The sequence below is a fragment of the Pleurodeles waltl genome, chromosome 6, assembly GCF_031143425.1.
Source record: "Pleurodeles waltl isolate 20211129_DDA chromosome 6, aPleWal1.hap1.20221129, whole genome shotgun sequence".
NCBI lineage: Eukaryota > Metazoa > Chordata > Amphibia > Caudata > Salamandridae > Pleurodeles > Pleurodeles waltl.
In genome coordinates, this window is record NC_090445.1 from 601737984 (window position 1) to 601762944 (window position 24961).

The window sequence follows — 24961 nt, forward strand, 5'->3', positions numbered from 1 at the left end:
CCGACCTGGCATCTTCGCTCTGCCTACCTCGCCCTTGCAACCGTCCCACGCGTCTGCAGAACTACAACTGGCGGTAGATAATTCTTGCACCTCGCTGCCAAAATGTGGACCACTCTTCCCACCCACCTGCGCTAGACCAAAGACCTCTGTACCTTCAGGAAACCTCTCAAGACCTGGCTGTTCGACAGTAGCAGCACCTCCTCACCCTCTTCTCCTTCCGCCCCTCCTCAGCGCCTTGAAACCCTCACGATTGAGTAGTGCGCTTTAGAAATTCCTGAGTGATTGATTGACTCTCTGGTGTGAATAGTACATTTGATCGCTGGATAATACTAATGAGGTAAATGTGACAGGATTGTTGAGAAACTTGTATTAGGAGAATTAATGTAAAAACTGACCATGCCCTGAAGAACTTAGTTTGTATGGATAAATGTCGCTGTCGATGTGTGTTTTTTTTTTTTTTTAAAGGGGAAATAACGCAAAAATTATAACTGAGAATCTGAAAGGAACTTCTTACTTGAAATGTACACTGATGTGGTGCACCTCTATTGCTTATGTTTTTATGTTACTTGGATAAGGTTGCACCATGGTAGCAGGTGCTTTTTAGTGAGTGCACATGAACAGAAATAGAAATATATTTCTGAGATCTATCTTGAATAGGGTATAGGTGCGGTGATCTATGGTATGCTACCTATCTTTTTGATGTATTAACTGCTTTAAACTCTTTTGCAATTATAGTTAGATTCTGACTCTGACACGTTTTAATTCACTGAGTTCTCTTTTGATAATTTATGTTATATATTGAAGCCTAAAGGTTTGTTTTTTTCTTCTTGGAAACAAATAACAAGTAATCCCAATTGATATGAATATTGTGTTTTAAATAATAATAGAAGTAATTAAAAGATCCTCTGTGTAGGAGACTTGTATCCAACTTCTCAAACCCTTTTCACTTACTTCTGCTTACCCACAGTCCTCAGAAATGTTCGTATTGCCGCATTTAACGATTACTTACTATAAATGCCCAATGAGTCACTGCTCACCTCTCCATGGGTTAATCCAGCCTCCTCCAGTGTGATTTCTGGTTTGTCAAGCAGCTCCTTGCTTGCCATGCCCCCTTTCTTCCAGAGCCTGGATTTGCATGAAATCTGCAAAATACTCTTCAGCTGGGACTCTAGGAAGCCTTGAGTGTGAGAGAAAAATTTAATTAGTAATTACTGTTTATCTCAGGGTTTAATGAACCCCCACAGCAAATTGTAACCAGTAAAGCCTCCAACATCAGCTACACACCATGTTTATCATTCATGCAAGGCTCTAATTCATTACAGATAAGAACATTATAGAGAACATAATTACAGTGAATCCCTAATAGGAGGTACCATTTACTGTTTATGACTAACAGTGACTATCCCACTATGGAGATAAAATCAAATGGGGCATTCTAGGTATGAAACAAAGATCACAAGCAACTGCTTTGTTGAATATGGCAACTAAATAACTAAACAAAATCTTGAGTGGCACAGTTGAAATAAGATCAAAAAGAAAGTATTTTAATTGGTAATAAAAATGTACCTACTACAGTTCAGAGTACTGTTCGACCTGTCAGCCTTAGAGTGGTCTTCGCCCAAAAGCTTTGCTTCACCTCTTCCATTTTTGCAGTTTTTCTTTTGTTGGCCTTAGGACTCTGTGCACTTTACCACTCCTAGCCAGTGCTAAAGTGCTTGTGTTCACTCCCCTCAAATATGTTTATATTGGCCTTTACACAATTGGCATATTTCTTTACTTATAAGTCCTTTGTACAGTGGTATATCAAACACCCAGTGCCTGTAAATTAAATGCTACTAATAGGCCTGTAGCACTTATCGTGCCACCCACTTACGTTGTATTTTTAAACATGTTGCAGGCCTGCTATTAGAGCCTGAATGCAGTTTTAAACTGTCATGTCGACTTGGCATTAAAAGCCCCTTACCAAGCCCTAAACCCTTTTTTTACATAAGCCACACCAAAGTCAGCCCGACGTAGCCCATGGGGTATAGGGCTGTGCAATTAAAAGGCTGAACATGTACTTTCACTGGCAATGAATAACTCTTAAATTCATTTTTCACTACAATGAGGCCTACCCCAACCATAGGATAACATTGGGGATTCCATATTACATTTAATAAGATGTAATTTACAATTGGGAACAGGTAGATATATCATGCTTGGAGTCTTTGAAATAGTGGTCAAGGGGCCTATTTAATGGTAAAGCTGGTATTTGATCACAATTTAAAAAATGCCACTTTTATAAAGTCGGCATTTTTCTGCCATTAGCCCTTTCGTGTCTGTAGCCTGGTATGGGTCACATGACTGGGTATAACTGACTTTGTGAATTCCTCCCCGACATTCACACAAAAGAGGCATTAGGTGTGCATGAATGGGCTATCTGCTGGTAGGATGGGGGAAAGTGGGGTGGGACGGAGATGAGCTCAGCCCCACTTGCAACTGAATAGCTGGTGCTCTGCCTTTCCACAAAGGGCCTAACGACCCCACACGGTGTCACTGCAGCCAGCCTGGAGCCAAGGCAGGGGAGGACGTTTCATGCTCTTCAAAGTAAATGTCTAGAAGCTTCTCCCACCTTCCAGAACCAGGGCACGAAGGTATAAAAAGGGGACCTCAGACACCAACTCTTTAGTACACTTCTGGACCTGTGGGTTTTCTGACAGGAAAACAGAGTGCTGGGCTGCTGGAAGGACTGACACACTCTGCTGACTGGCAGATGTGAAGGACTGCTAACCTACTGCCCTGATTGTCCTGCTGCTCTGCTACCTTCTGCCTGGGGACAAGGACCGATCTTCAACTGTCCCAGACTGACTCACAAGGGCTAGTTTGCTGGCCTCCTATTCACAGCTACACGGACATGAAAGGCTTCGTCCATCTTAAACCCGCACCTGGACCCAGCCTGAGTGAGCCCTGGCCCTACAATTAGTGCTCCTATAGTCACGGACCCTTGGAAGCGTTGCTAAAGGTGCCCAGATAGCCAAAGTCCAAAAGTGGGGACTTTGAAAGCTTTTGGTTAAAAACTGCTCTGAGAACCTGGAGGAGACCGGGACCAAAGTGCTCGCCTATCCGCCCAAGGTGTGTCCCTGATTGGATTGACTTAGCGGCTTCTCCTGCTACGTTCTTCTCAACAACTGCAAATCCTTTTCAGCGGTCCTTCGCCAAATGGGTGTCCGGTCTGGTGGAACTGTCTTCAGCTACAACCCCCTGCTTCATCCCTCTAGAGATTTTCCACTTCCACTTCAGAGACTAAGAGCCTGATTTAGATATTGGTAGACATGTTACTCAGTCAAAACGGGGACAGATATCCCATCCGCCGAAATCTAAATTCTATTATATCTTATAGGATTTAGATTTCGGCGACATGATATCTGTCACCATTGTGATAGAGTAACTTGTCCATCAATGTCTAAATCAAGCCCTAAGTCTGAACATAGAAATCTTCACCATGGCTTCCGCCCAAGGTATCTGACAATGACCCTCCCCTCCTGGATGTCTCCTGCAGCCTCGTCCCGCTGAAATTTACCATCTCAGAATATTTTTTTCAAAAAGGTTTCTAATAAAAAGGTAACCACTGACCAGACCCAATCCACTTCTTGCATCCGAACTGCGTTCCATTACAGTAAGCCATTTTTCTCGACTTTGACCTTATCTCACACGACTAGATGTCCGCAGTTGGTACTTTGATGTTTTAGGTACCAGTTTTTGCTAAAACATTTTAAAATGCATATCTCCGGTTCTACTGATTGGATTTTTGTGGTGTTGGTGTCAAATATTTTATTAAAATGTGTTCAACTTTTTTTAAATTGGTTGGATGTTTTTCTTGTATTGTATTTTCACTTTATCACTGTTTGTCTGCTGCATAAATATTTTACACATTGCCTCTAGTTAAACCTGAGTGCTTTTTGTGCCAAGCTACCCAGGGTTAAGCACAGGTTAATTTAGTGACTTCTCGTGGGTCACCCTGCAGGGGCTTGTGGCCACTGCTTGACCATGGCTCACACCCCAGTCAACCAACAACCCACTTTCTAACAATGACCGTAACCTGTTTTGTCGACTGGCATTATGAAATATGCATTGCTTAATGGAGGTGAGAAAATCCTCCTTGCCCAAAGAGGAGCAATTATTTATAGAGATATCATCTCTTTAGTGCACACTGGTCTGTGGTCTAACAAATGCCTGGCACCTCTGACCTTTCTCTTGACCACATCATTTCAGAAGTAAATGCACTTCTTCCCCCCCAAAAAAATATCTCAATTGACTTAGGATTTTTGATGTCAGATATGCAATGTAATCAGTGAAAATCACAATGAACTTTTAAAGAATTTTATTCTATTTTACTCATTACCCATCATTCCAAAATTATTGTTCTTGAGTCAAAAAGAAACTGAAATAACCATCTTTCATCATCCTACTGTTGATTTAAAAGGATCCACAGCAAGGTGATAAAGAATGGTTGTACTGGTGCTACTTTTGCTTCAGGAGAATCTACACTGAAATCATAAGCACTGAATAGCAAAACTCACAGGTGTGATCCTGCAGTACTTTTGCAAAGAAAATATACTTCACTTTAACATTTCTTTAGAAAGAACATATGCTCATATTTGAAATAAAAATAATTTAGCTACATATAAAATGAGGGTGTGTTGGTCAATTCCATGTATTTACTTAAATAATAAAATCTTGTAAAAAATACATAAATGCCACCATAGATATAGGTGAGAAGGGAAATACCTTCCAAACCTTTCTTGAAGGAAATATACATATGGGTCACAGTCATGTAAAGCTAAAACATTGACACTGCAGTTTTAAGGTATTACATCTCTCTAGTGTCTCATGATGCTCTCTCTGAGAAAGCTGTTCCAGTTTTTTTTTTCGATGTAGTCAAAGGATACTACTACACAGTAAAAGAAAAAAGTTATTTACCTGCAACTGTAGTTCTTCAGTATTGGTATCTTCATAGATTCATATGCTTGAATCATCCCTGTCGTCGAGCTGGAAGTCCAACAATAAATATAAAGGGCAGTATAATGTTAAACATAGGCAGAAAACCTTGACACAGTAGTAGAAGTAGCTTTACACATCATTTTAAAAAGATCCAGAGATCAGCCACTCGTCACTATTACCTACCGAGGTCACTATGCTCAGATTTGGTAGTAGAGGTGTTGAGAATAATATAACATGAGTGACCCTGAGTTGGGGATGAGGTTGGGTTGCATAATAATCTATGAAAAATGCCAATACTGAAGAACTACAGTTACAGTGAAATAACTTTTTCTTTCTTCAGTTTTGGATCTTTCACAGAATCAAATGCAAATACTTGTATCAAATTAACAAGCAGTAAATTTACTACATGTTAATCTGATTCAAGCATGCAACAACAGGAGATGTATACATATAGGTATAAATATCACAGAGAGGTGGTGGCCACTCTGCATTACAGACTGCCGATAATCACTCTGTAGTTATAGTAAGGGTGACTAGAGCATTTGTTTGACGAATGTTTGCAAACCTTTGCAGACCTGCTGCCCTATTTAATTGTCATAGTACTGAAAGTTTTTCGGCCTTTCGGTCAAAAGGATGCAAAGGAAAGAGGGGGGAGGTTCCAAAATAGGCTTGAAATCCAAAGCATTTTACTTACGCTTTTGCATTTTGCGTAGCACAAAAACAGCCAGTTCGATTTTGCTGAAATTTGGCAGCATTAGATATCACGATGCACAGATGATTCTTTTGAGTGCTGCAGGTAAACAGAGTAAGTATTTCTTATGTTATAAGGTTTTTCAACTTAGTGATATGTTGTAGCACAATACTACTAAAAGTAGAGAGGAAGCCTAAACAATAAACTAGACAGCATAGATAAAGTTTCATATTTAGAACATGTACAACTGAATGACCAATTTATGGTCACATGCTAATAGAAACCTATAAATTACATAAAAAAATAGAATACATCTTATTCTACATAGGTTTTTTTTGCATCCTCTCTGGCTCACAAAATAAAACTTGCCCAAAAAGCCAAACAAAAATATCTTTCGTATGCACGCCTGTGCAATAAAATGAAAATTGACCTGGAAGGGAGCCACACAAACTACTATTTGGAGGACATGATAATTGGCCACTAGGAACAAAATAATAATCTCAAATTTCATAACAATAACAATGATTGCCTTTCATTCACTTTGGTCTTCATATGCAGCACTATCCTAGTAAAAGTATCAAAGAAACCCAAAGAATAAACCAGACAGCATAAATAAAGTTTCAAATTGAGTACATGAACAACTGAAAGACCCAATCATGGTCACATGCTAATGGAAATCTGTAAAAAAAATACATAATAAATACCATACATCTTAAATTACCATAACAATTTTGGTAAAAAAACTCTAAGAAAAAGAAGAAGGATTAGAGTTACAGTACAAATCACGTTAAAAACTTTAGAAGATAGTTGAGAATTTTAAGGCTAAAATTAATTTAAAAATTGTTAAAAGATGGCTCGGTTGAGGTGGGGGAAAGGATGCCATTAGAGGCTACTTGAGTAGCTTACAGTTTAGCTGGGGGGGACAGATGTGTTAGTGTGTTTCAGGAACTTGACGAGGTTGCAGTTTAACTGGGGGTCATGTGGATTAAAGCAAGCTACAATACCTCCCCTGCAGGACCTGATAGCTCTGTCAATGAACAGCCACTTGAGAAATCTCTTTTGGAGTTCTAGCAGGCACGGGCATATGCAGATTATATGTATCAGGTCTTCCATATGGCAAGCACAGCGTCTGCACAGCTGCGATGTAGTGTTCTTCCAGGATGGGACATTGGCCAGGGTAGGCAGGTAGCCTAGTCGTATTGTCATAAGATTATGTTTTATGTGTGGTGCAAATGCTGTAAAGAGGTAGGCAGCCGGTTCAAGTCTGGCATAGTATTTTATGATCATCCATGCGTGTGCCCGAGCAATACATTTGGCTTTGTCCTCTATAAATGAGAGGATTTTGGTGGCCTTGGTAGCCCCTCTGGAGAAAGCAGACCCTCATTACAACCCTGGCGGTAAAGTCCGCTGACTGGCGTGCCGACGGCCGCCAACATACTGTGTCCGTGGCGGAAATCCGCTATGGGTATTATGACCCACAATTAGAAATCCTCCACAATACAGACACCCACACAAGTCCACCACACCAAAGGTCAGTGATAAGTTGGCGGTACCAAAACCCACACCGTAACGCCAACAGGAATATGCCCACACTATCACGACCCACGAATCAATGCAACGGTCATTCAACCGCGGTAAACCATTGGAGGTACACACCGCCACGCTCAAAATACACACACACCTACAAAACACAACCACACTGGACAATTCAAAATACACACACCTGATACACATACACACACCGCACCCACTCACCCAATCCAGTATAAGACACACACCCACATTACCCACAACCCCTTACAACCAAATGTTTGGAAGAAGCAGAAAGACAGAAAAGCAAAGACCACACCAGCATCCTGAGGCACACAACACCATCACTCATACACCATCCACGCACAAAACACCATACACCCCAAAACATCACCCCACACATCACCTCACACATCACTCACACCACATCATGGCACCTCAAAGACACCCCAGGTTTTCTGAGGAGGAGCTCAGGGTCATGGTGGAGGAAATCATCCGTGGAGAGCCACAGCTATTCGAATCACAGGTGCAGCAGACCTCCCTTGCAAGGAAGATGGAGCTATGGTGGAGAATTGTTGACAGGGTCAACGCAGTAGGACAGCACCCCATAACAGCGGATGACATCAGGAAGAGGTGGAACGACCTACGGGGGAAGGTACGTTCCGTGGTATCCAGACATCAGGTAGCTGTACAGAGGACTGGCGGTGGACCCCCACCTCCTCCCCCACAACTAACAACATGGGAGGAGTAAGTCTTGGTGATCATGCATCCTGAGGGCCTCGCAGGAGTAGCAGGAGGACTGGACTCTGGTAAGGCAAATCTTTAATACTATATCCCCCACCATACCTGCATGCCACCACAAACACCTAACCCTACCCTCACACCCATTACTCCACCACCTCACATATACCCCACTATCACAACCCACCCATCCCAATACCAAGCCGTGCATGCAACAACAATGCATGGACACCCATCACCAAAGCATGTCCAAGGCAGAGACCCAGGGCACACAATCACCACTCACACAAGGGCAAAGGCGATATTGCAAGCACAGTAGTAGAGGGATACACACCCATTGCACAAGATGGCACAAACATATACAATAACAATGCATTTACACCCCAACAGGACCCCTACACAACGTCACCGAACAGGAGATGCCAGCCATTACCAGTCCCCCCACAGAAGAGGCCCACGGTGACGACAGCAGCTCTGCACGGCTGGATCAAGATGACCAGCCCGGCCCATCAGCGACCTCTGGACAGTCGGTTTCCCTGCCACAGTCCCAACCCACCACAGAACCTCCCCCCTCAGAAACACCACCACAGCACCCACCCAGTGGTCCCATGCCACTGTTGTCAGGACACGTCAATCAGCAGTGTGTCCACCACTACAGCGACCCCAGGCAGCCCCACAAACACAGGACAATCAGGGACCTGGGGTCAGTGGCAGTGGGCACACGGTTCAGGGGACAGAGGCACAGGATAACAGGGAAGCTGGGAGGGCTGCTGTGTGACAGGGGGAGGAATTGCCCAGGGAACCGACCGTCCACGAGGCACTATCAAACATCATGGGAGCATACCACCATTCCCAGGAGACCATGGGCACAGTACTGGCCAGGTTTCAGGAGATCCAGTGGCTGCAGGAGGGACAGTACTTGGGGATCAGGGAGGACTTGAAGTCTAATAACACCACCCTGGTCACCATTGCAGGGGTGCTGGCAGACATGGCCAACACCATGAGGGAGACAGTGGCATACCACCGGGCATGACACTAGCCTGAACGATGAACAGCCTTCCACGTCCGCCGGCGCTAGTGGACAGGAGGTCCCGCCACAGGACCAACAGGCCACCAGCACCCCACCCCCTGCAGAAGGAGAACCGCCCCGCAAGCAGGCCCTGCGATCCAGGCAGAAGACAGAGAACATTGCTAAGACCCCCGCCAGGAAAGAAGATTGTCACCCTTCTGTCCCACTCTGTCAGCCTGTCCACCTTGAACTGACATTGCTCCACTTTCTATGCCCCATTGGACAATGCACCTGTGATACCGAGAGACTGGATTCTACTATGGACCTTCCTCCATCATCACCCCATCCCCTTCCCCATACCCCTATACACATTAGCCCATAAATAAACACCCTTGAATCACAAACCAATCTGGAGTCAGTCTGTACTTTCACAAATGTATAATTACAACTTCTTCCACAAATATCAATGTAAATGTTCATTTGCGCATACCAATGTATGACAGTTGTTGGGCAGCAGTAAATATAACAGAAGGCAGAATGAGGTACCCAGATCTGTGAAATGGAAAGCCAAAGTGAACTGTCAGTGTCCATATACAGAGGTTAAGAGGCTGCCTTATACAATGTCCTACAGTAGTCAGATATGAGATGAGCAGTGCCAGTCTCTTACCTGTGTCTCACTGGAAATACTGCATGATGATGTTGTTTCGGTTGTCAATATCTTCTCCCTCTGCCTCCTCTTCCTCACTGTCCACAGGCTCCACAGCTGCCACAATACCATCATCAGGCCCATCCTCCTGCAGAAAAGGCACCTGCCATCACAAAGCTAGGTTGTGCAACATGCAGCATGCCACGATTACCTGGCACACCTTCTTCGGTGAGTAGTATAGGGAGCCACCTGTTAGATGGAGGCACCGGAATCTGCCCTTCAGGAGTCCGAAAGTCCACTCAATAATACGCCTAGTTCGCCCATGTGCCTCATTGTAGTGTTCCTCTGCCCTTGTCCTGGCATTCCTCACTGGGGTCAGTGACCATGAGAGGCTGGGGTAACCAGAGTCACCTGCAAATGTCGAGGGAAATCTGTTAGACACACACTAACCCTTAGGGACTACCCCATACCCAGACACCTACTCATACTGTGTGGGGACCTTGAGCTCATCTATTAGCCACACCCGGTGCCTCTGGAGTTGAGCCATCACATAAGTGATGCTGCTATTCCTCAGAATGTAAGCGTCATGCACAGAGCCAGGATACTTGGCATTCACATGAGAGATGTACTGGTCTGCCAAACACACCATCTGCACATTCATAAAATGGTAGCTTTTTCGATTTCTGTACACCTGTTCATTTTGCGGGGGAGGGACAAATGCCACATGTGTACCATCAATGGCACCAATTATGTTGGGGATATGTCCCAGGGCATAGAAGTCAGCTTTCGCTGTGGGCAAATCCTCCACCTGGGGGAATACGATGTAGCTGTGCATGTGTTTCAGCAGGGCAGACAACACTCTGGTCAACAAGTTGGAGAACATTGGCTGAGACATCACTGATGCCATGGCCACTGTAGTTTGAAATGAGCCACTTGCCAGAAAATGGAGCACTGACAGGACCTGCACTAGAGGGGGTATTCCTGTGGGATGGCAGATAGCTGATATCAGGTCTGGCTCCAATTGGCACACAGTTCTTGAATTGTGGCATGATCAAGTCTGTAGGTGATAATGATGTGTATGTGTTCCATTGTCGACAGGTCCACCAGGGGTCTGTACACCGGAGGATGATGCCATCTCATCATCTGCCCCAGCGGATGTGCCCTATGGAGGAGAATGGTGAGCCGAGGGTCATGTACCACATAGGTTGCACAAGTGTTTTTGCTGTAATGTGAGTAAATCCGTGTGTGGCGTTGGTTGCCCGTATTTCTGCCAAAATGTGCTGTGACACAGTTAGGTGCCATGCCATGTGTCCTCCTTAAGAACGAGTTACTTACCTTCGGTAACGACTTTTCTGGTGGATACATTAGCTACCTGTGGATTCCTCACCTCATGAATACTCCCATGGCGCCAGCATTCGACGGAAATCTTCTTACTAGTCTCTGCACGTCGACGAGGACGTCACTGTCTCGCACGCGACGCCGTCTGACGTCATACAGGCAATAAGAGGTCCTCGACGACGTGCGGACGTCAGTACCAATCATTTTTTACGTGCATGAGAACAACCAGGCAATGCAATGAAAGAACAAAGCAACATCCATTATATTGTAAAAATACACCACATTGTATGAATAACTGTAAATCTTTTTTATGTACATATATATATATATATATATATAAAACTCTTTCTTTTAAAAATATATACACACACCAAGTATATACATAAAGATATATACACATATACCTATATATATATAAATATATTATATATATACATCTATTGCACCCTCAAAGATCAAGAGGAGCGCACTCAAGGATTACTTGGCAAGACCATAAAGGCAACGGGGAGGCGGGTGGGACCGTGAGGAATCCACAGGTAGCTAATGTATCCACCAGAAAAGTCGTTACCGAAGGTAAGTAACTCGTTCTTCTGATGGATACAACTACCTGTGGATTCCTCACCTCATGAATAGAGTCCCAAAGCAGTACCACGCCCGGCGGTGGGTGCCTAAATGGTCAAACCAAGAAATCCTGCAGCACTGACCGTGCAAAATGGCCGTCCCTTCTAACCTCAGAATCTAAACAGTAATGTTTTGCAAAAGTGTGAAGGGACGACCAAGTTGCGGCCTTGCAGATGTCGACCACAGGAACACCTCTGGCTAAGGCCGAAGTGGCCGACTTAGCTCTGGTGGAATGAGCTCTAATGCCCTCAGGAGGATCCTTCTTTGCCAAAGAGTAACATATTTTAATGCAAAGAACAACCCACCTGGATAGTGTTCTCTTGTGGACTGCCTTTCCTCTCCTCTTGCCCACGTATCCAATAAACAGCTGATCCTCCAGCCTGAAATCCTTTGTTCTATCGATAAAGAAGCTCAACGCTCTCTTTGGATCCAGACGGTGCAGTCTTTCTTCCTCTTTGGAAGGATGAGGCGGAGGATAGAACGTGGACAAAGTAATTGCCTGAGCCAAATGGAAGGGTGAAACAACCTTCGGGAGGAAAGCAGCCTTGGTCCTCAACACCACCTTATCCCCATAAAAAGTTGTATAAGGGGGTTTTACTGATAAGGCCTGCAACTCACTCACTCTCCTTGCTGATGTTATAGCTATCAGGAAGACTGTTTTTAAAAACAAATACCTCAAGGGGCAAGAATGCATAGGTTCAAAAGGGGACCCCATAAGGAAAGTCAGGACTAAGGACAAATCCCATTGCGGCATAACGAATGGCTTTGGAGGATATTGATTTAGAAGACCTTTCAAGAATCTGATAACAATAGGGGATTTAAATAAAGATGGTTGGTCTGGAAGACATATGAAGGCTGACAAGGCCGATAAATAACCTTTAATGGTAGCCACTGCACAACCTTTCTGCGCCAGAGATAGAGCAAAAGACAAAACGTCCGATAGATGAGCTTGTAAAGGATCAATCTGCCTCTCTCCACACCACGCAACAAATTTAGACCACCTATTAGCGTAGATAGATTTAGTGGAGTGTCGCCTGGCCGCTAATATAACATCCACTACCTCAGGCGGGAGAGAGAAGGAACTCAGGTTGCCCCGTTCAATCTCCAGGCATGTAGGTGCAGACTCTGGAGGTTGGGGTGTAGAACCTGCCCCTGCGACTGTGAGAGGAGGTCTGCCCTGAAAGGGAGACGGAGCGGCGGGCACGTTGAGAGTTGGAGAAGGTCGGAGTACCACACCCTCCTTGGCCAATCCGGAGCTATTACGATTACTAGAGCCCGGTCTTGGCGAATCTTCCTCAATACTCGAGGAATCAAGGGTATGGGAGGAAACGCGTAAAGCAACTGGTCGCACCAGGTCATTTGAAACGCGTCCCCCAACGCTTCCTGCATCGGATACTGAAGGCTGCAGAACAACGGACAATGCGCGTTCTCTCGAGTGGCGAACAGATCTACCCGAGGAAACCCCCACTTCTGGAAGATTAAACGGACTTGATCTGGATGGAGACGCCACTCGTGGTCTGCCGAGAAGTGGCGACTGAGACTGTCCGCACGCACGTTCAAGACTCCGGCCAGATGGTTTGCTATCAAGCAAATCCGATGGTCCTTTGCCCAGGACCATAGTCGAAGAGCTTCTCTGCAGAGAAGGTACGACCCCACTCCTCCCTGCTTGTTTATGTACCACATCGTGGTAGTATTGTCCGTTAGGACCTGTACCGACTGACCACGAAGGGAAGGGAGGAAGGCCTTGAGAGCCAGACGTACAGCCCGTAACTCTAACAGATTGATGTGAAAAATCTGTTCCTCTGGAGACCAAAGACCTTTGATCTCCAGATCCCCCAGATGAGCTCCCCACCCTAGAGTGGAAGCATCCGTTATGACTGTGGCCACCGGTGGCGACTGCTGGAACGGTTTTCCTTGTGAAAGATTGTTGCTTGCAATCCACCACTTCAAATCCACAGCAGCATCTCTGGAGATCTTGACAGTACCCTCTAGATCCCCTCTGTGTTGAGACCACTGCCTTCAGGGGCACCACTGAAGAGCCCTCATGTGCCAGCGAGCATGCGTGACCAACAGAATGCAGGAGGCAAAAAGACCGAGCAGACGAAGGACCTTGAGGACTGGAACTACCGCTCCATTTCGAAACATTGGAACCAAATCCTGAATATCTTGAATCCGCTGAGGCGGAGGAAAGGCCCGACCCAATGTCGTATCCAGTACTGCCCCTATGAACAGGAGGCGCTGAGAGGGCTCCAGGTGAGATTTGGGCTCGTTCACCGAAAAGCCCAGGTCGAACAACAACTGGGTTGTTGACTGCAGATGACGCAACACAAGCTCCGGGGACTTGGCTTTGATCAACCAATCGTCCAAGTAAGGGAATACTGCTATCCCCTTCCTTCTGAGCTCTGCCGCAACCACCGACATCACCTTCGTGAAGACTCGAGGTGCTGAAGTAAGACCAAACGGAAGGACCGCAAACTGGTAGTGTTGCGATCCCACCACAAACCGGAGATACTTCCTGTGTGACTTGAGTATCGGGATATGAAAGTAAGCATCCTGCAAGTCGACAGACACCATCCAGTCTTCCATGTTCAACGCCAAAAGCACCTGTGCTAGGGTCAGCATCTTGAACTTTTCCTGCTTGAGGAACCAATTCAAGATCCTCAGGTCCAGAATTGGTCTCAAACGACCATCCTTCTTGGGAATCAGGAAATACCTTGAGTAAACTCCTTGACCCCTTTCCTGCTCCGGGACCAACTCCACCGCGCCCTTTAAAAGGAGGACTTCTACCTCCTGTTCTAGCAACAGGAGGTGTTCTTGTGAACAATACGAAGGGCGGGGCGGGATGAGGGGCGGAAACTCCCGAAAGGGAAGGGTGTAGCCTTTTCCCACAACACTGAGAACCCAAGTGTCCGACGTAACAGACTCCCATTTGGTGAGAAAATGCTGTAATCTTCCCCCTACAGGAGAGGAGTGAGTGGGAAATGGTGGAAGCCTAAGGCTGCTTCCCCTGCTGCACCCCGCCAGAGGATGAGGAAGAGGCAGAGTGCTGCTGAGAGGCTCCCCTGGTGCGGACCCTACCCCTCCCCCTAAAAGATCTATAGGGATGGGAAGAGGCAGGTTGCTGATATCTTCCCCGAAAGGAAGAGGAGGAAGAGCCACGCCCAAATCCACGAAACCTCCTGAAGAATCTGGAAGAGGCCGTGGAAGAAGGAGCTTGGAGTCCCAACGACTTAGCCGTGGCCCTGCTCTCCTTAAAACGTTCCAAGGCCGAATCAGCCTTAGCCCCAAACAGTTTGTCCCCATCAAACGGGAGATCCAACAATGTGGACTGTACATCTGCCGAAAAGCCCGAGTTACGTAGCCAGGCCTGTCTCCTTTCCACCACAGTTGTGCCCATTGCTCTGGCTACCGAGTCGGTGGTATCCAGTCCCGTCTGGATAATTTGGGTCGCAGCAGCCTGGGCATCAGAGACAAGATCCAAAAGACCCTGGGGAAGCTCTGTAAACGAAGAGGAGATGTCATCCATCAGAGCATGAATATACCTCCCCAGGATACAGGTCGCATTAGTGGCTTTTAACGCCAGACTGCAGGACGAAAAAATCTTCTTCGACTGCGCCTCTAGCTTTTTTGAGTCTCTGTCCCCAGGCACCGTCGGGAAAGAACCAGGCGCTGATTTGGACGAACAGGAGGCCTGCACAACCAAGCTCTCCGGCGTAGGGTGCCTAGATAGGAAACCAGGATCAGTTGGAGCCGTCCGATACCTCCTGGCCACGGCTCTGTGAACTGCTGGGGAAGATGCCGGCTTCTTCCACACCTCTAAAACCGGATCCAGCAGAGCGTCATTAAAAGGTAATAGAGGCTCCGCCGCGGCTGAGGCCGGATGCAACACCTCTGTCAAAAGGTTTTGTTTCGCCTCCACCACCGGCAAAGGCAGGTCCAAAAAACTAGCTGCCTTCCGTACCACTGTATGAAAGGAAGCAGCTTCCTCGGTATATTCCCCCGGGGACGAAAGGTCCCACTCAGGGGAAGTGTCCAGCCCACTGGCCGACTCCAGTCCACGCAGCCCATCACCCGAGTCCTCTAGCTCTCCTTCCTCTAGGGCTCGTTGGTACTCCTGCTCCTCTAGTACCCGGAGAGCACGCCTCCTTGAATGCAGTCGTTGCTCAATCCGCAGAGTCGACAACACCTCCGCCGAAGTCGGAGATCGGCGCCGATCTTCCGAAGCCACCGACGCCGCATCCGGCGCCACAGGTAACTTCGGCGCCGACTGAAGAGCAGATGAAACGGATGGACCCACCGGAGTCACAGGCCGAAATCTCGACGTCGACGGGATGGAAATCCCTGGGGCCAATCCCTCCGAAGCCATCGGAGCGGCCACCGGCGCCGACACTGGCGCCGAGCCCACGTTCCCAAACGGGAGAAAGGGCATAAAGGGTGCCGGCCGAAGAGGCGCAGGATCACCCAAAGAAAAGGCCAAAGGCCCAGCCGGAGCACCCCCTGGAGCCATCTGTTGGAAGATGGCATACATCGCATTCAAGAATGCGGAACTATCGGCTCCAGGGGTGGGAAAAGCCGGATACTGGGGTGCCTGACTCGGAGGCGACCCCGACGCCGGCCTCGGCGTCTGCGCCGGAGAAAACACCTGAGGCTCCAATACCTCAATCACCGACGCCTGTCCAGGCGAAGTTGGAGACGTCGGAGAGAGCAACGGCGTCGAAGGATGCGGCGTCACCGTGGGGCTGACCTCCCATGTCCTCCGGCGCCGATCCGGAGACCTGGAACGAGCCTCCCTTGAATGACGCCGAGATTCTCTACGGCGCCGGGAGTCTCGATGACGCCGATGTCTTGGAGAAGACTTTTTCTTGTGATGCTTCTCCTTTGACTTGGCCATAAACAGCTTCGCCTCGCGTTCTTTAATGGCCTTCGGATTCATGTGCTGACACGAATCACAAGTCGAGACGTCGTGGTCGGAGCTCAAACACCAAAGGCAATCGGAATGAGGATCCGTCACCGACATCTTGCCTCCACACTCACGACAAGGCTTAAATCCAGACTTTCTCTGCGACATTATTTCCACAGAGAAAGAGTACGCAGCAAGATATACACTGTAACCGCAAGAGTAACAGTTGCTCCCTCGAAGATAACCGTTTCGAATGCACGGAAAAAAGGGAACTGACGTCCGCACGTCGTCGAGGACCTCTTATTGCCTGTATGACGTCAGACGGCGTCGCGTGCGAGACAGTGACGTCCTCGTCGACGTGCAGAGACTAGTAAGAAGATTTCCGTCGAATGCTGGCGCCATGGGAGTATTCATGAGGTGAGGAATCCACAGGTAGTTGTATCCATCAGAAATGGCGGCTACAAGGAGGGACAAGGGGAAATTAGGTAACTGTACTGGCGTTGTGCAGTGTCGCGGTAGGCGGTCAAAGACCGCCGTGCAATTTAGCATTGGTTATCATTGGGCCCTATGGGTTCCAGGAGCCAATGACGATGTACGCCGGTAGTGACGGTACACACCACCGCGGACGTGACCGCCATTTTCCATCAGTTCACTCACTTGATACCTGACCTTCAACAGGAGAGGACCTACACTGCAAGTGCTGCTGTGACCTGTGTCTGGAAGCGACAATGGCTCGAGTGTCTGAGGAAGGGCCCCTACCTTGACTTCGAAGGAATTGGAGAGACTAGTGGATGGGGTTCTCCCCCAGTACACGCTACTCTACGGTCCTCCAGACAAACAGGTGACTACACTGTGAGCATGATGCGTGGGCCATGAATGTATGGAGTTGTGTGGATGGAAGATACATGTGGAGGGGGGGGGCTGAGGCCTGCATGTGAGGATGGTGAGTGTATGTGCATCAGGGAATGTGTGGGAACTGGTGGGCAATGACTATGACGGTCCGGACGGGAGAGTAATTTCCTTTCATCCTGTACCTTTCCTCTAGGTCAGCGTCCACCAGAAGAAGGGTATTTGGCGTGCCATCACCAAGGAAGTGCGGACCCTGGGGGTCTATCATAGACGGAGCACCCACTGCCGCAAGAGATGGGAGGACCTGTGCGGCTGGAGCAAGAAGACGGCGGAGGCCCAGCTGGGGATGGCCTCTCAACGTGGGAGGGGTGCCCGTCGCACCATGACCCCCCTTATGTTCCGGATCCTGGCAGTGGCATATCCGGAGTTGGATGGGTGCTTGAGGGCATCACTGCAGCCACAAGGGGGTGAGTACAGTCTCATTCAGCTGTCTCTGCATGCTTTACGAGGTGTCAGGGAGGGGGATGTGGGCTGTGGATTCCCCCCGGCCAGGGCGAACTTGGTAGGGTAGGTCCCTTGTTAGGCAGGCTCTGAGGCACTCCAACCCCAATAGTGGTAGTGGGCATCTACAGCTAGTCAGGCTCCTGTGGGTTCCTAGGGCCACATGTAGAAAGCTTTTTGCACGTCGCAAAGAGCGAATTTCGCTGTTTGCAATGTGCAAAAAGCACATCGCAATGCACAAACCACGTTTTGTGATTCGGTAATCTGGTTACCGAATCTCAAAATGGGTTTGCGATTCGCAATTAGGAAGGGGTGTTCCCTTCCTAATTGCGAGTCGCAGTGCAATGCAGGATTGGTTTGTGACCGCGATCGCAAACCAATTGCATTTTGCACCCTTTTGAAATGGGACCCCTTCCCCGTTGAGAATGGCACTGCAAACATTTTTTCAGAGAAGGCAGTGGTCCTGCTCTGAAAAAATGAAATGAAAACGTTTCATTTTTCGTTTTTGTAATGAATCTCGTTTTCCTTTAAGGAAAACGGGCTGCATTGCAAAAAAAAAAAAATGCTTTATTAAAAAGCAGTCACAGACATGGTGGTCCGCTGTCCACAGCAGGCCACCATCCATGTGAGGGCCGCCATTCGCAAGGGAGTCGCAAATTGCGACCCACCTCATGATTATTCATGAGGTGGGCATTTGCGACCCCCTTGCGAATCTCAGATGGTGTCAGGGACACCATCCAACATTCAGAATTGCAACTTGAAAATTGCGAGTCACTCTGACTGTTGCTACATCTGGCCCTAGGTGTGCAGCAAATGGTGTTAGGCATAGTCCCCCATGGGAAGGTGATTTTACTACTGCTAGTGCATGGCCTAATGAATAGGGCTGCTCCTGGTGTGTTGTGTCCGCCAACAGTAGTGGTGTTGCTGGCATTGACTATGTGTCTCCTCTGTCTTCCCCCCTTCTTGTTTTGTCACCCTGTTCTTGTGTGCATTAGCATCATCTAGCGGAGGAGCAAAGGCACCGGAGATGTTGGGAGCTGCATCCCACATGGCCCAGGTGGGTGAATCCACGGAGGGTGAAGGCACCAGTGGGACGGAGGGCGAGGGGAGCTCTACGACGGGGACAGGAGGGGACACCAGGGAGAGCGACTCCTCCTCTGATGGGAGCTCCCTTGCGGTGGCGGGCACCTCTGTGCCCACCGCAACAACAGGTACAGCCACCACCCCCCCTACGAGCACCGCCCTCCCAGCAGCCCCTCAGCGTGTTTCCCGTGCCTGCTCACCCAGGAGGGTGGGCATCTCCTTCGCCCCAGGCACCTCAGGCCCTGCCCCAGTCAGCCCTGCTGCCCTCAGTGAGGAGGCTATTGACCTCCTGAGATCCCTCACTGTTGGGCAGTCAGCCAATCTGAATGCCATCCAGGGTGTTGAGAGGCATTTTCAGCAAACAAATGCATACCTGGAGGGCATTCATTCTGGCCTGGCGGCCCAACAGAGAGCATTTCAGGCACTGGCCTCAGCACTGATTGCAGCCATTGTCCCTGTGTCCAGCCTCCCCCCTCCAACTTCCACTACCCAGACCCAATCCCCTCTACCTCAGCCTATCCCAAGCACACCATCAGATCAGCATGCACACACATCAACACACAAAAGTGGCTCAGGCAAACATAAGCACCACACATCCCACAGGCACTCACACAACCACCATACCCATGCAGACACACCAACATCCACTACCTCCACTGTTTCCCCCTCCTCCACTTCCCTCTCAGTCTCGTCTCCACTCACACCTGCATGCACTACATCCTCAGCCCCTACTCCATCACCAGCACGCCCATCACTACACACCGCTCACGTGCAATAACCACCCCCACTACCATTCACATGTCCCCTGTGTCCTCTCCCATTGTGTCTGTGAGCCCTCCTCCCAAAGTACACAAACGCAGGCAGGCACCCACTCAACAGCCATCCACCTCACAACAGCCTCCAACCCATGCACCTTCACCCAAACTCAGCAGAGGTACACCTCCTACAACCACTACCTCTTCCCCCACTCCCAAACCCCCTCCATCTTCCCATCCCAGTGTGTCCAAAAAGATTTACCTAGCTAACCTGGGGTTCTTCCGTATAACTCCCCCCCATCCTTCTCCTAGGGCCAGGATGTCTAGATCTGTGCACTCTGGGCACAACGCCCCCTCCAGAACCAGTGGAGAAAAACATCCCCTAACACAGTCCTTGGCAGGATGAAGCACTGTGGGCACAAAGAGCCCCCTCCAGAACCAGTGGAGAAAAACATCCACTAACATAGTCCTTGGCAGGATGAAGCACTCTGGGCACAAAGCCCCCTCCAGAACCAGTGGAGAAAAACATCCACTCACCTTATCCTTGGCAGGATGAAGCACTCTGGGCACAAAGTCCCCTCCAGAACCAGTGGAATATGTCACCGACTTGAGAGACTGTGGCTTTGCACTCCCCAGGACCAAGCAGTGGGCAACCCACCCACTTGAGAGACTTGAGAGACTCTGGCTTTGCACTCCCCAGGAGCAAGCAGTGGGCATGGAGCCCCCTCGAGGAGCAGTGGCGTCGTACCATCATCCGACTGAGGTGCCCCCTCCCCTTACCCCTGAGGTGCCTGTTTTTTTTTTCAACCTTATGCCCCTGCAGTGTTCTCTCCGTTTTGAGGCAGGTGTCATGTGTGGGCTTCACCCATGCTTTTTTGGGACCACTGGTCCACGGACATTTCATGGGACAGTGTATGGACTTGTGTACTTGTTGTAAATATTTGGGTATACTGATTATTTACTGTTCTCTCGGGCTATCTGATTGTTCGAATATTACATTAGTTAAACTCATTTCGTTTGGTCCTTGCTTTCTTTCAGGGGGTGACGGGGTGTATCTGTGATGTTATTGGATATGTGTGTGTGTGTGTTGTTGTGGTTGGGCTGTGGGGGTGTTGCGTTTTGCGTGTGTCACTCTCTTTTCCCTTCTCCCCTCCCCTGTGTACTTGGTGCTGTACTCGCGTGGTTGTCGCCGCCGCTTTCTTTCCACTTCGTGGTGTATTAAGAGATACAGCAACATGGGCAGGATCTGTAGTCCGGGCTCCATGGCTTCCTGGTTCTTCGTTGAGTGTCACGAGGTGAGTGGTTTCCCTTCCAAAGACTGTTTCCGCCGTGCTTTTGATGGCGTTGGTACCGCCCCGGAAAAGTTGGTGGATTGGTGCCTTATAATAGTGTGGGCGGTACATTATGTTCTGCCTTTCTGTTGACAGTTACCACTGTGGTGTTTGTTGCTACCGCCATGGCGGTCGGAGTGTTAAAGTGGCTGTCTGTGTTGGCGGTTTTCACCATGGTCTGGATTCAATTTTTTTGACCGCCAGCCTGTTAACGGTATTACCGCAGCTTTATCACTGACCGCCAGGGTTGTAATGAGGGCCTATATGTCGGAGCAGCCTCCCACAAATCCTTAAGTTGTAAATCGATGATTGAGTATTGGAGATACTTATGGTAGGCTGAGTGCTGGTCATGTTGCAGGGCCTGCCAGAGGGACTTGTTCAGACTGTCTGCTGAGTGACTGATTTTATAGCAGGTTTTACCTGCCTCTGCTCTTGTGGCTAGGTCTTGCCGAACAAGTCTGAGTTTGAGGCGGAGCTGTGCCGGTGATGCAGAATTTGGTCATTTGAGGACTCGCCTGAATACTTTGAGCTGTGCTTTATCTATCAGGGGCACGTCTTGACCATGCATTGCTACTCTTGCATGGGTTAGGGTGGGAAGAAGTTTGGATGAAATGACTGTTAGCAGTGGACGAAGTGATGGTCAGTGTAGTCGTTTAGCCAGTACGAAGAAGGTGTAGATTAGTGCTGGAACTCTTTGCGCAATGCATTTCTTCTGTTGGTGAAAGGAGCCCGGGGTGTCTAAAATTGCTCCAAGATACTTATAGTACGGCACCAACTCTAGTAAGACATTGCTTAAGGCCGTCCTAGATTTGGGAGTAAGTTTGCAGCCATTATTTCTTATTTTGCGAAGTTGATTTCCTGCTGGTTGGAATGGATGTAGTCTGCAAGGATGTTTAGAGCTCTTTGTAGCCCAACTTTGGTACAGCTGAACAATACCAAGTCGTCCGCATAGAGTAGATGTGACAGTAAGAGACCACTCAAGCGGGAGGACGTGAGTGTTGCCGACGTCCGGAGCTGGAGTCAGATCAGCCATGAATAAATTGAGCAGGTGTGGGGCGAGTACACAGCCTTGTTTTAGGCCAAGGGTTGTGGGTATTTTTCTTGAGAGCCATGTGCCATCTTCGATCTTTATGCGTACCCATGTGTCTGAGTATAAAACAATTACTGCGTTGAGGAGGGAGGCTGGGAGGCCCCATTGCTTTAGCTTGCTCCAGAGTAAGCATCTGTTCACACGGTCGAAGGCGGCCTTGAAGTCAATTAAACCAAGATGTATTTTCCTGTACTGTCTTTTGTTCTGTTCTATCAGGAGGGAGGTAGCTAGGATGTTCATCGTAGTACCCATTCCTTTTCTGAAGCCTGTTTGGTTGATTGGTACGATTTTATGTTTTTCAGACCATGACGTTAATTCAGCTAGGAGCAGGGAGGAATACCTCCTCCTAAGCTTGCTTCCTAGTATAAGGGGGTTAGCACTTTAGACCAGAAGACTACTTCCTCCGTAAAGATGGCTTGCGGAAGGCCATTTGGCCCAGGTGCTCCTTCCCGGCTGGCTTTTAGGAGTACATACATCTTACTCTACATAAATTGTCTTTGTATGCTCTAGGGGTCAAAAAATAAAACTGTGCCCAACAAGCCAAACAGAGTTTTTTTTCTTATGCAACAAAACGAAACAAAATGCCCTAGCAGACAGCCACACAAACTACTATTTGGAGGACAACATAATTGGCCACTAGGAAAAAAATTATCTCAATTATTATTACAATAACAATGATTTTGACCTTCAAATGTGGCACCATTCTTCTAAAAATAGCAAGGAAGCCCAAAGAATGAATTAGACTGCAAATATAATGTTTCGGATTTACTACATAAACAACTGAAGGGCCCATTTATAGTCACATGCTAATGAAAATCTATAAACAAGTACATAAAAAATAGAGTACATCTTAATCTACATACGTTTTATTTGCATGCTCTTTGGCTCACAAACTAAAACTTGCCCAACAAACCAAACAAAAACCATCTTCATTATGTATGCCAGTGCAAGAAAATGGAAAAGTTAGCTACACAATCCACTATATGGAGGACATGATAATTAGCCATTAGTTAAAAATAATAATCTTAAATTTTATAACAACAATTGGTTTGCATTCACTTTGGGCTTCATATGTAGCACAATCCTAATAAAAGAAGCTCGGAAGTCTGGAAAATAAGCTAGACTGCATATGTAAAGTCTCAGAATAACTACATGAACATATAAATGACACATTTATGATCACGTGATTATGTAAAATAATAAACTAATAAGCAAATACATTACAAATACAATAGATACAAAGAAAGAAATCACTTTAAATCGGATTGTCACTCTCCAGTTATAAATGTGTTTCAAATCAGAGTCTAGTGTTGCGAGTGGAAAGTTATAAGGAATTTCATACAGTACAGTGGAGGAGTGTTGTCATAGGCTGCACCATTGTAGATTGGAATTGAGTGGATAAGAGTAGCGCGCAGTAGCATATTGTACGGTGTAGTAAAGTGTTATATAATGTAGTGGCATGGTGTCTCATATACTCGAGTCACATATCATAGGCTGGAGCAGCGAGTTGTACAGGGAAATGAAGTGTCAAATAGTACAGTAGGGTGTCATAAACGGTCATTGATTGGAGTTAATGTTTTAGAGTAGAGTAGGATGAAGTAGAGTATCATAGAGTGGAGTATTTTCAAATGGCGTGTCGCAGAGTACAGTGGTGGAGAGTGTTGTATAGTGGAGTACCATGTCATAAAGTGGAGTGGTATATCGTAGCGAGAAGTTGGGTGCGTATTGTCAAGTGTCATACACTGTAGTACAGTGGCGTGGAGTAGATGAGCATTGAATGGAGTAGAGTGGCATACAGTGTAGTGCAGTGTGGTAGAGTGGAGTTGCATACAGCATAGTAGAGAGTCAGGCAGTATAGTGACGTGGAGCAGAGTAGAGTGCAGTGGTAAAAAGTGGTATAAATTGTAGTACAGTGGAGCAGTTTGCCTGTGAGAGTCAGTTCTTTTGTACGTAATGTACACAATATATATGCCCTGACAGTTGGGGAGGACTGAGGGTCATTTATAAGTTCAATGAAGATACGTGCAAAGCAGAACTAGGACTACAGGTATGTACCCGTTCCTTTTGGTACATAGGATCTTCACTGATATTCATTAACGTTGAATAGAGTAGCAAGCTGAAAGAAAGCTTCCCATACTGTGGATGTCAGGTAAGTGTATGCTGTAAATTTCTTATGAGCGTTAGCTGTAATAGTCACACTACACTGAACTAACATATCAAGCTGCAAAACTTAGAATTATATAAACAGATTCCTCGGCGTTTCTTGCCCGAACGTTTCTTCAGCTGAGTGTCTGTGTCTAGAAAATAATGTCTTGTAAAAGTGTGCATAGCTCTTAAAGTAGCTGCCTTGCAGGTCTATGAGTGGAACCTGTTTGACCCAAGCTGTGGTTGGTGCCTTCCCTCTTGTAGAGTGACCTTTAGGTTTGCCTGGTAAAGGTTTATTAGCAATTTGGTAGCATGAAAAAAACACAGAAGACCATCTATCTTGCTATAGATTGTTTTGAAGCCGCCAATCCTTGTGTCAAACAGCCATCGTTTATAAAAAGATGGTTTGACTTTCTTATACTTTTTGACTAAATAGTAACATAGCACTCTTTTAACATCTTGAGAATTAAAAGTTCTCTCCACTGCAGTAGCAGGGTTAGGGAAAAATGTGAGAGCACTGTTCATAAAAATCAAGGGTCTTTACGCAGAACTTCTCTATGATATGGCAAAATTGTAAATAGTTCTGAAGATGGCAAAGTCTGTAACTTAGTAACTGTATGTGCAGAGTTAATGGCTATTAAAAAAGCCTTTTTCAATGACTAATGTTGTAATGTTGATTAATGGATGGGTTGGAATCGTGGGCCCATCAGCTTTGATAGTACCAAGTTTAATTCCCAAGGAGGAGAAGGTC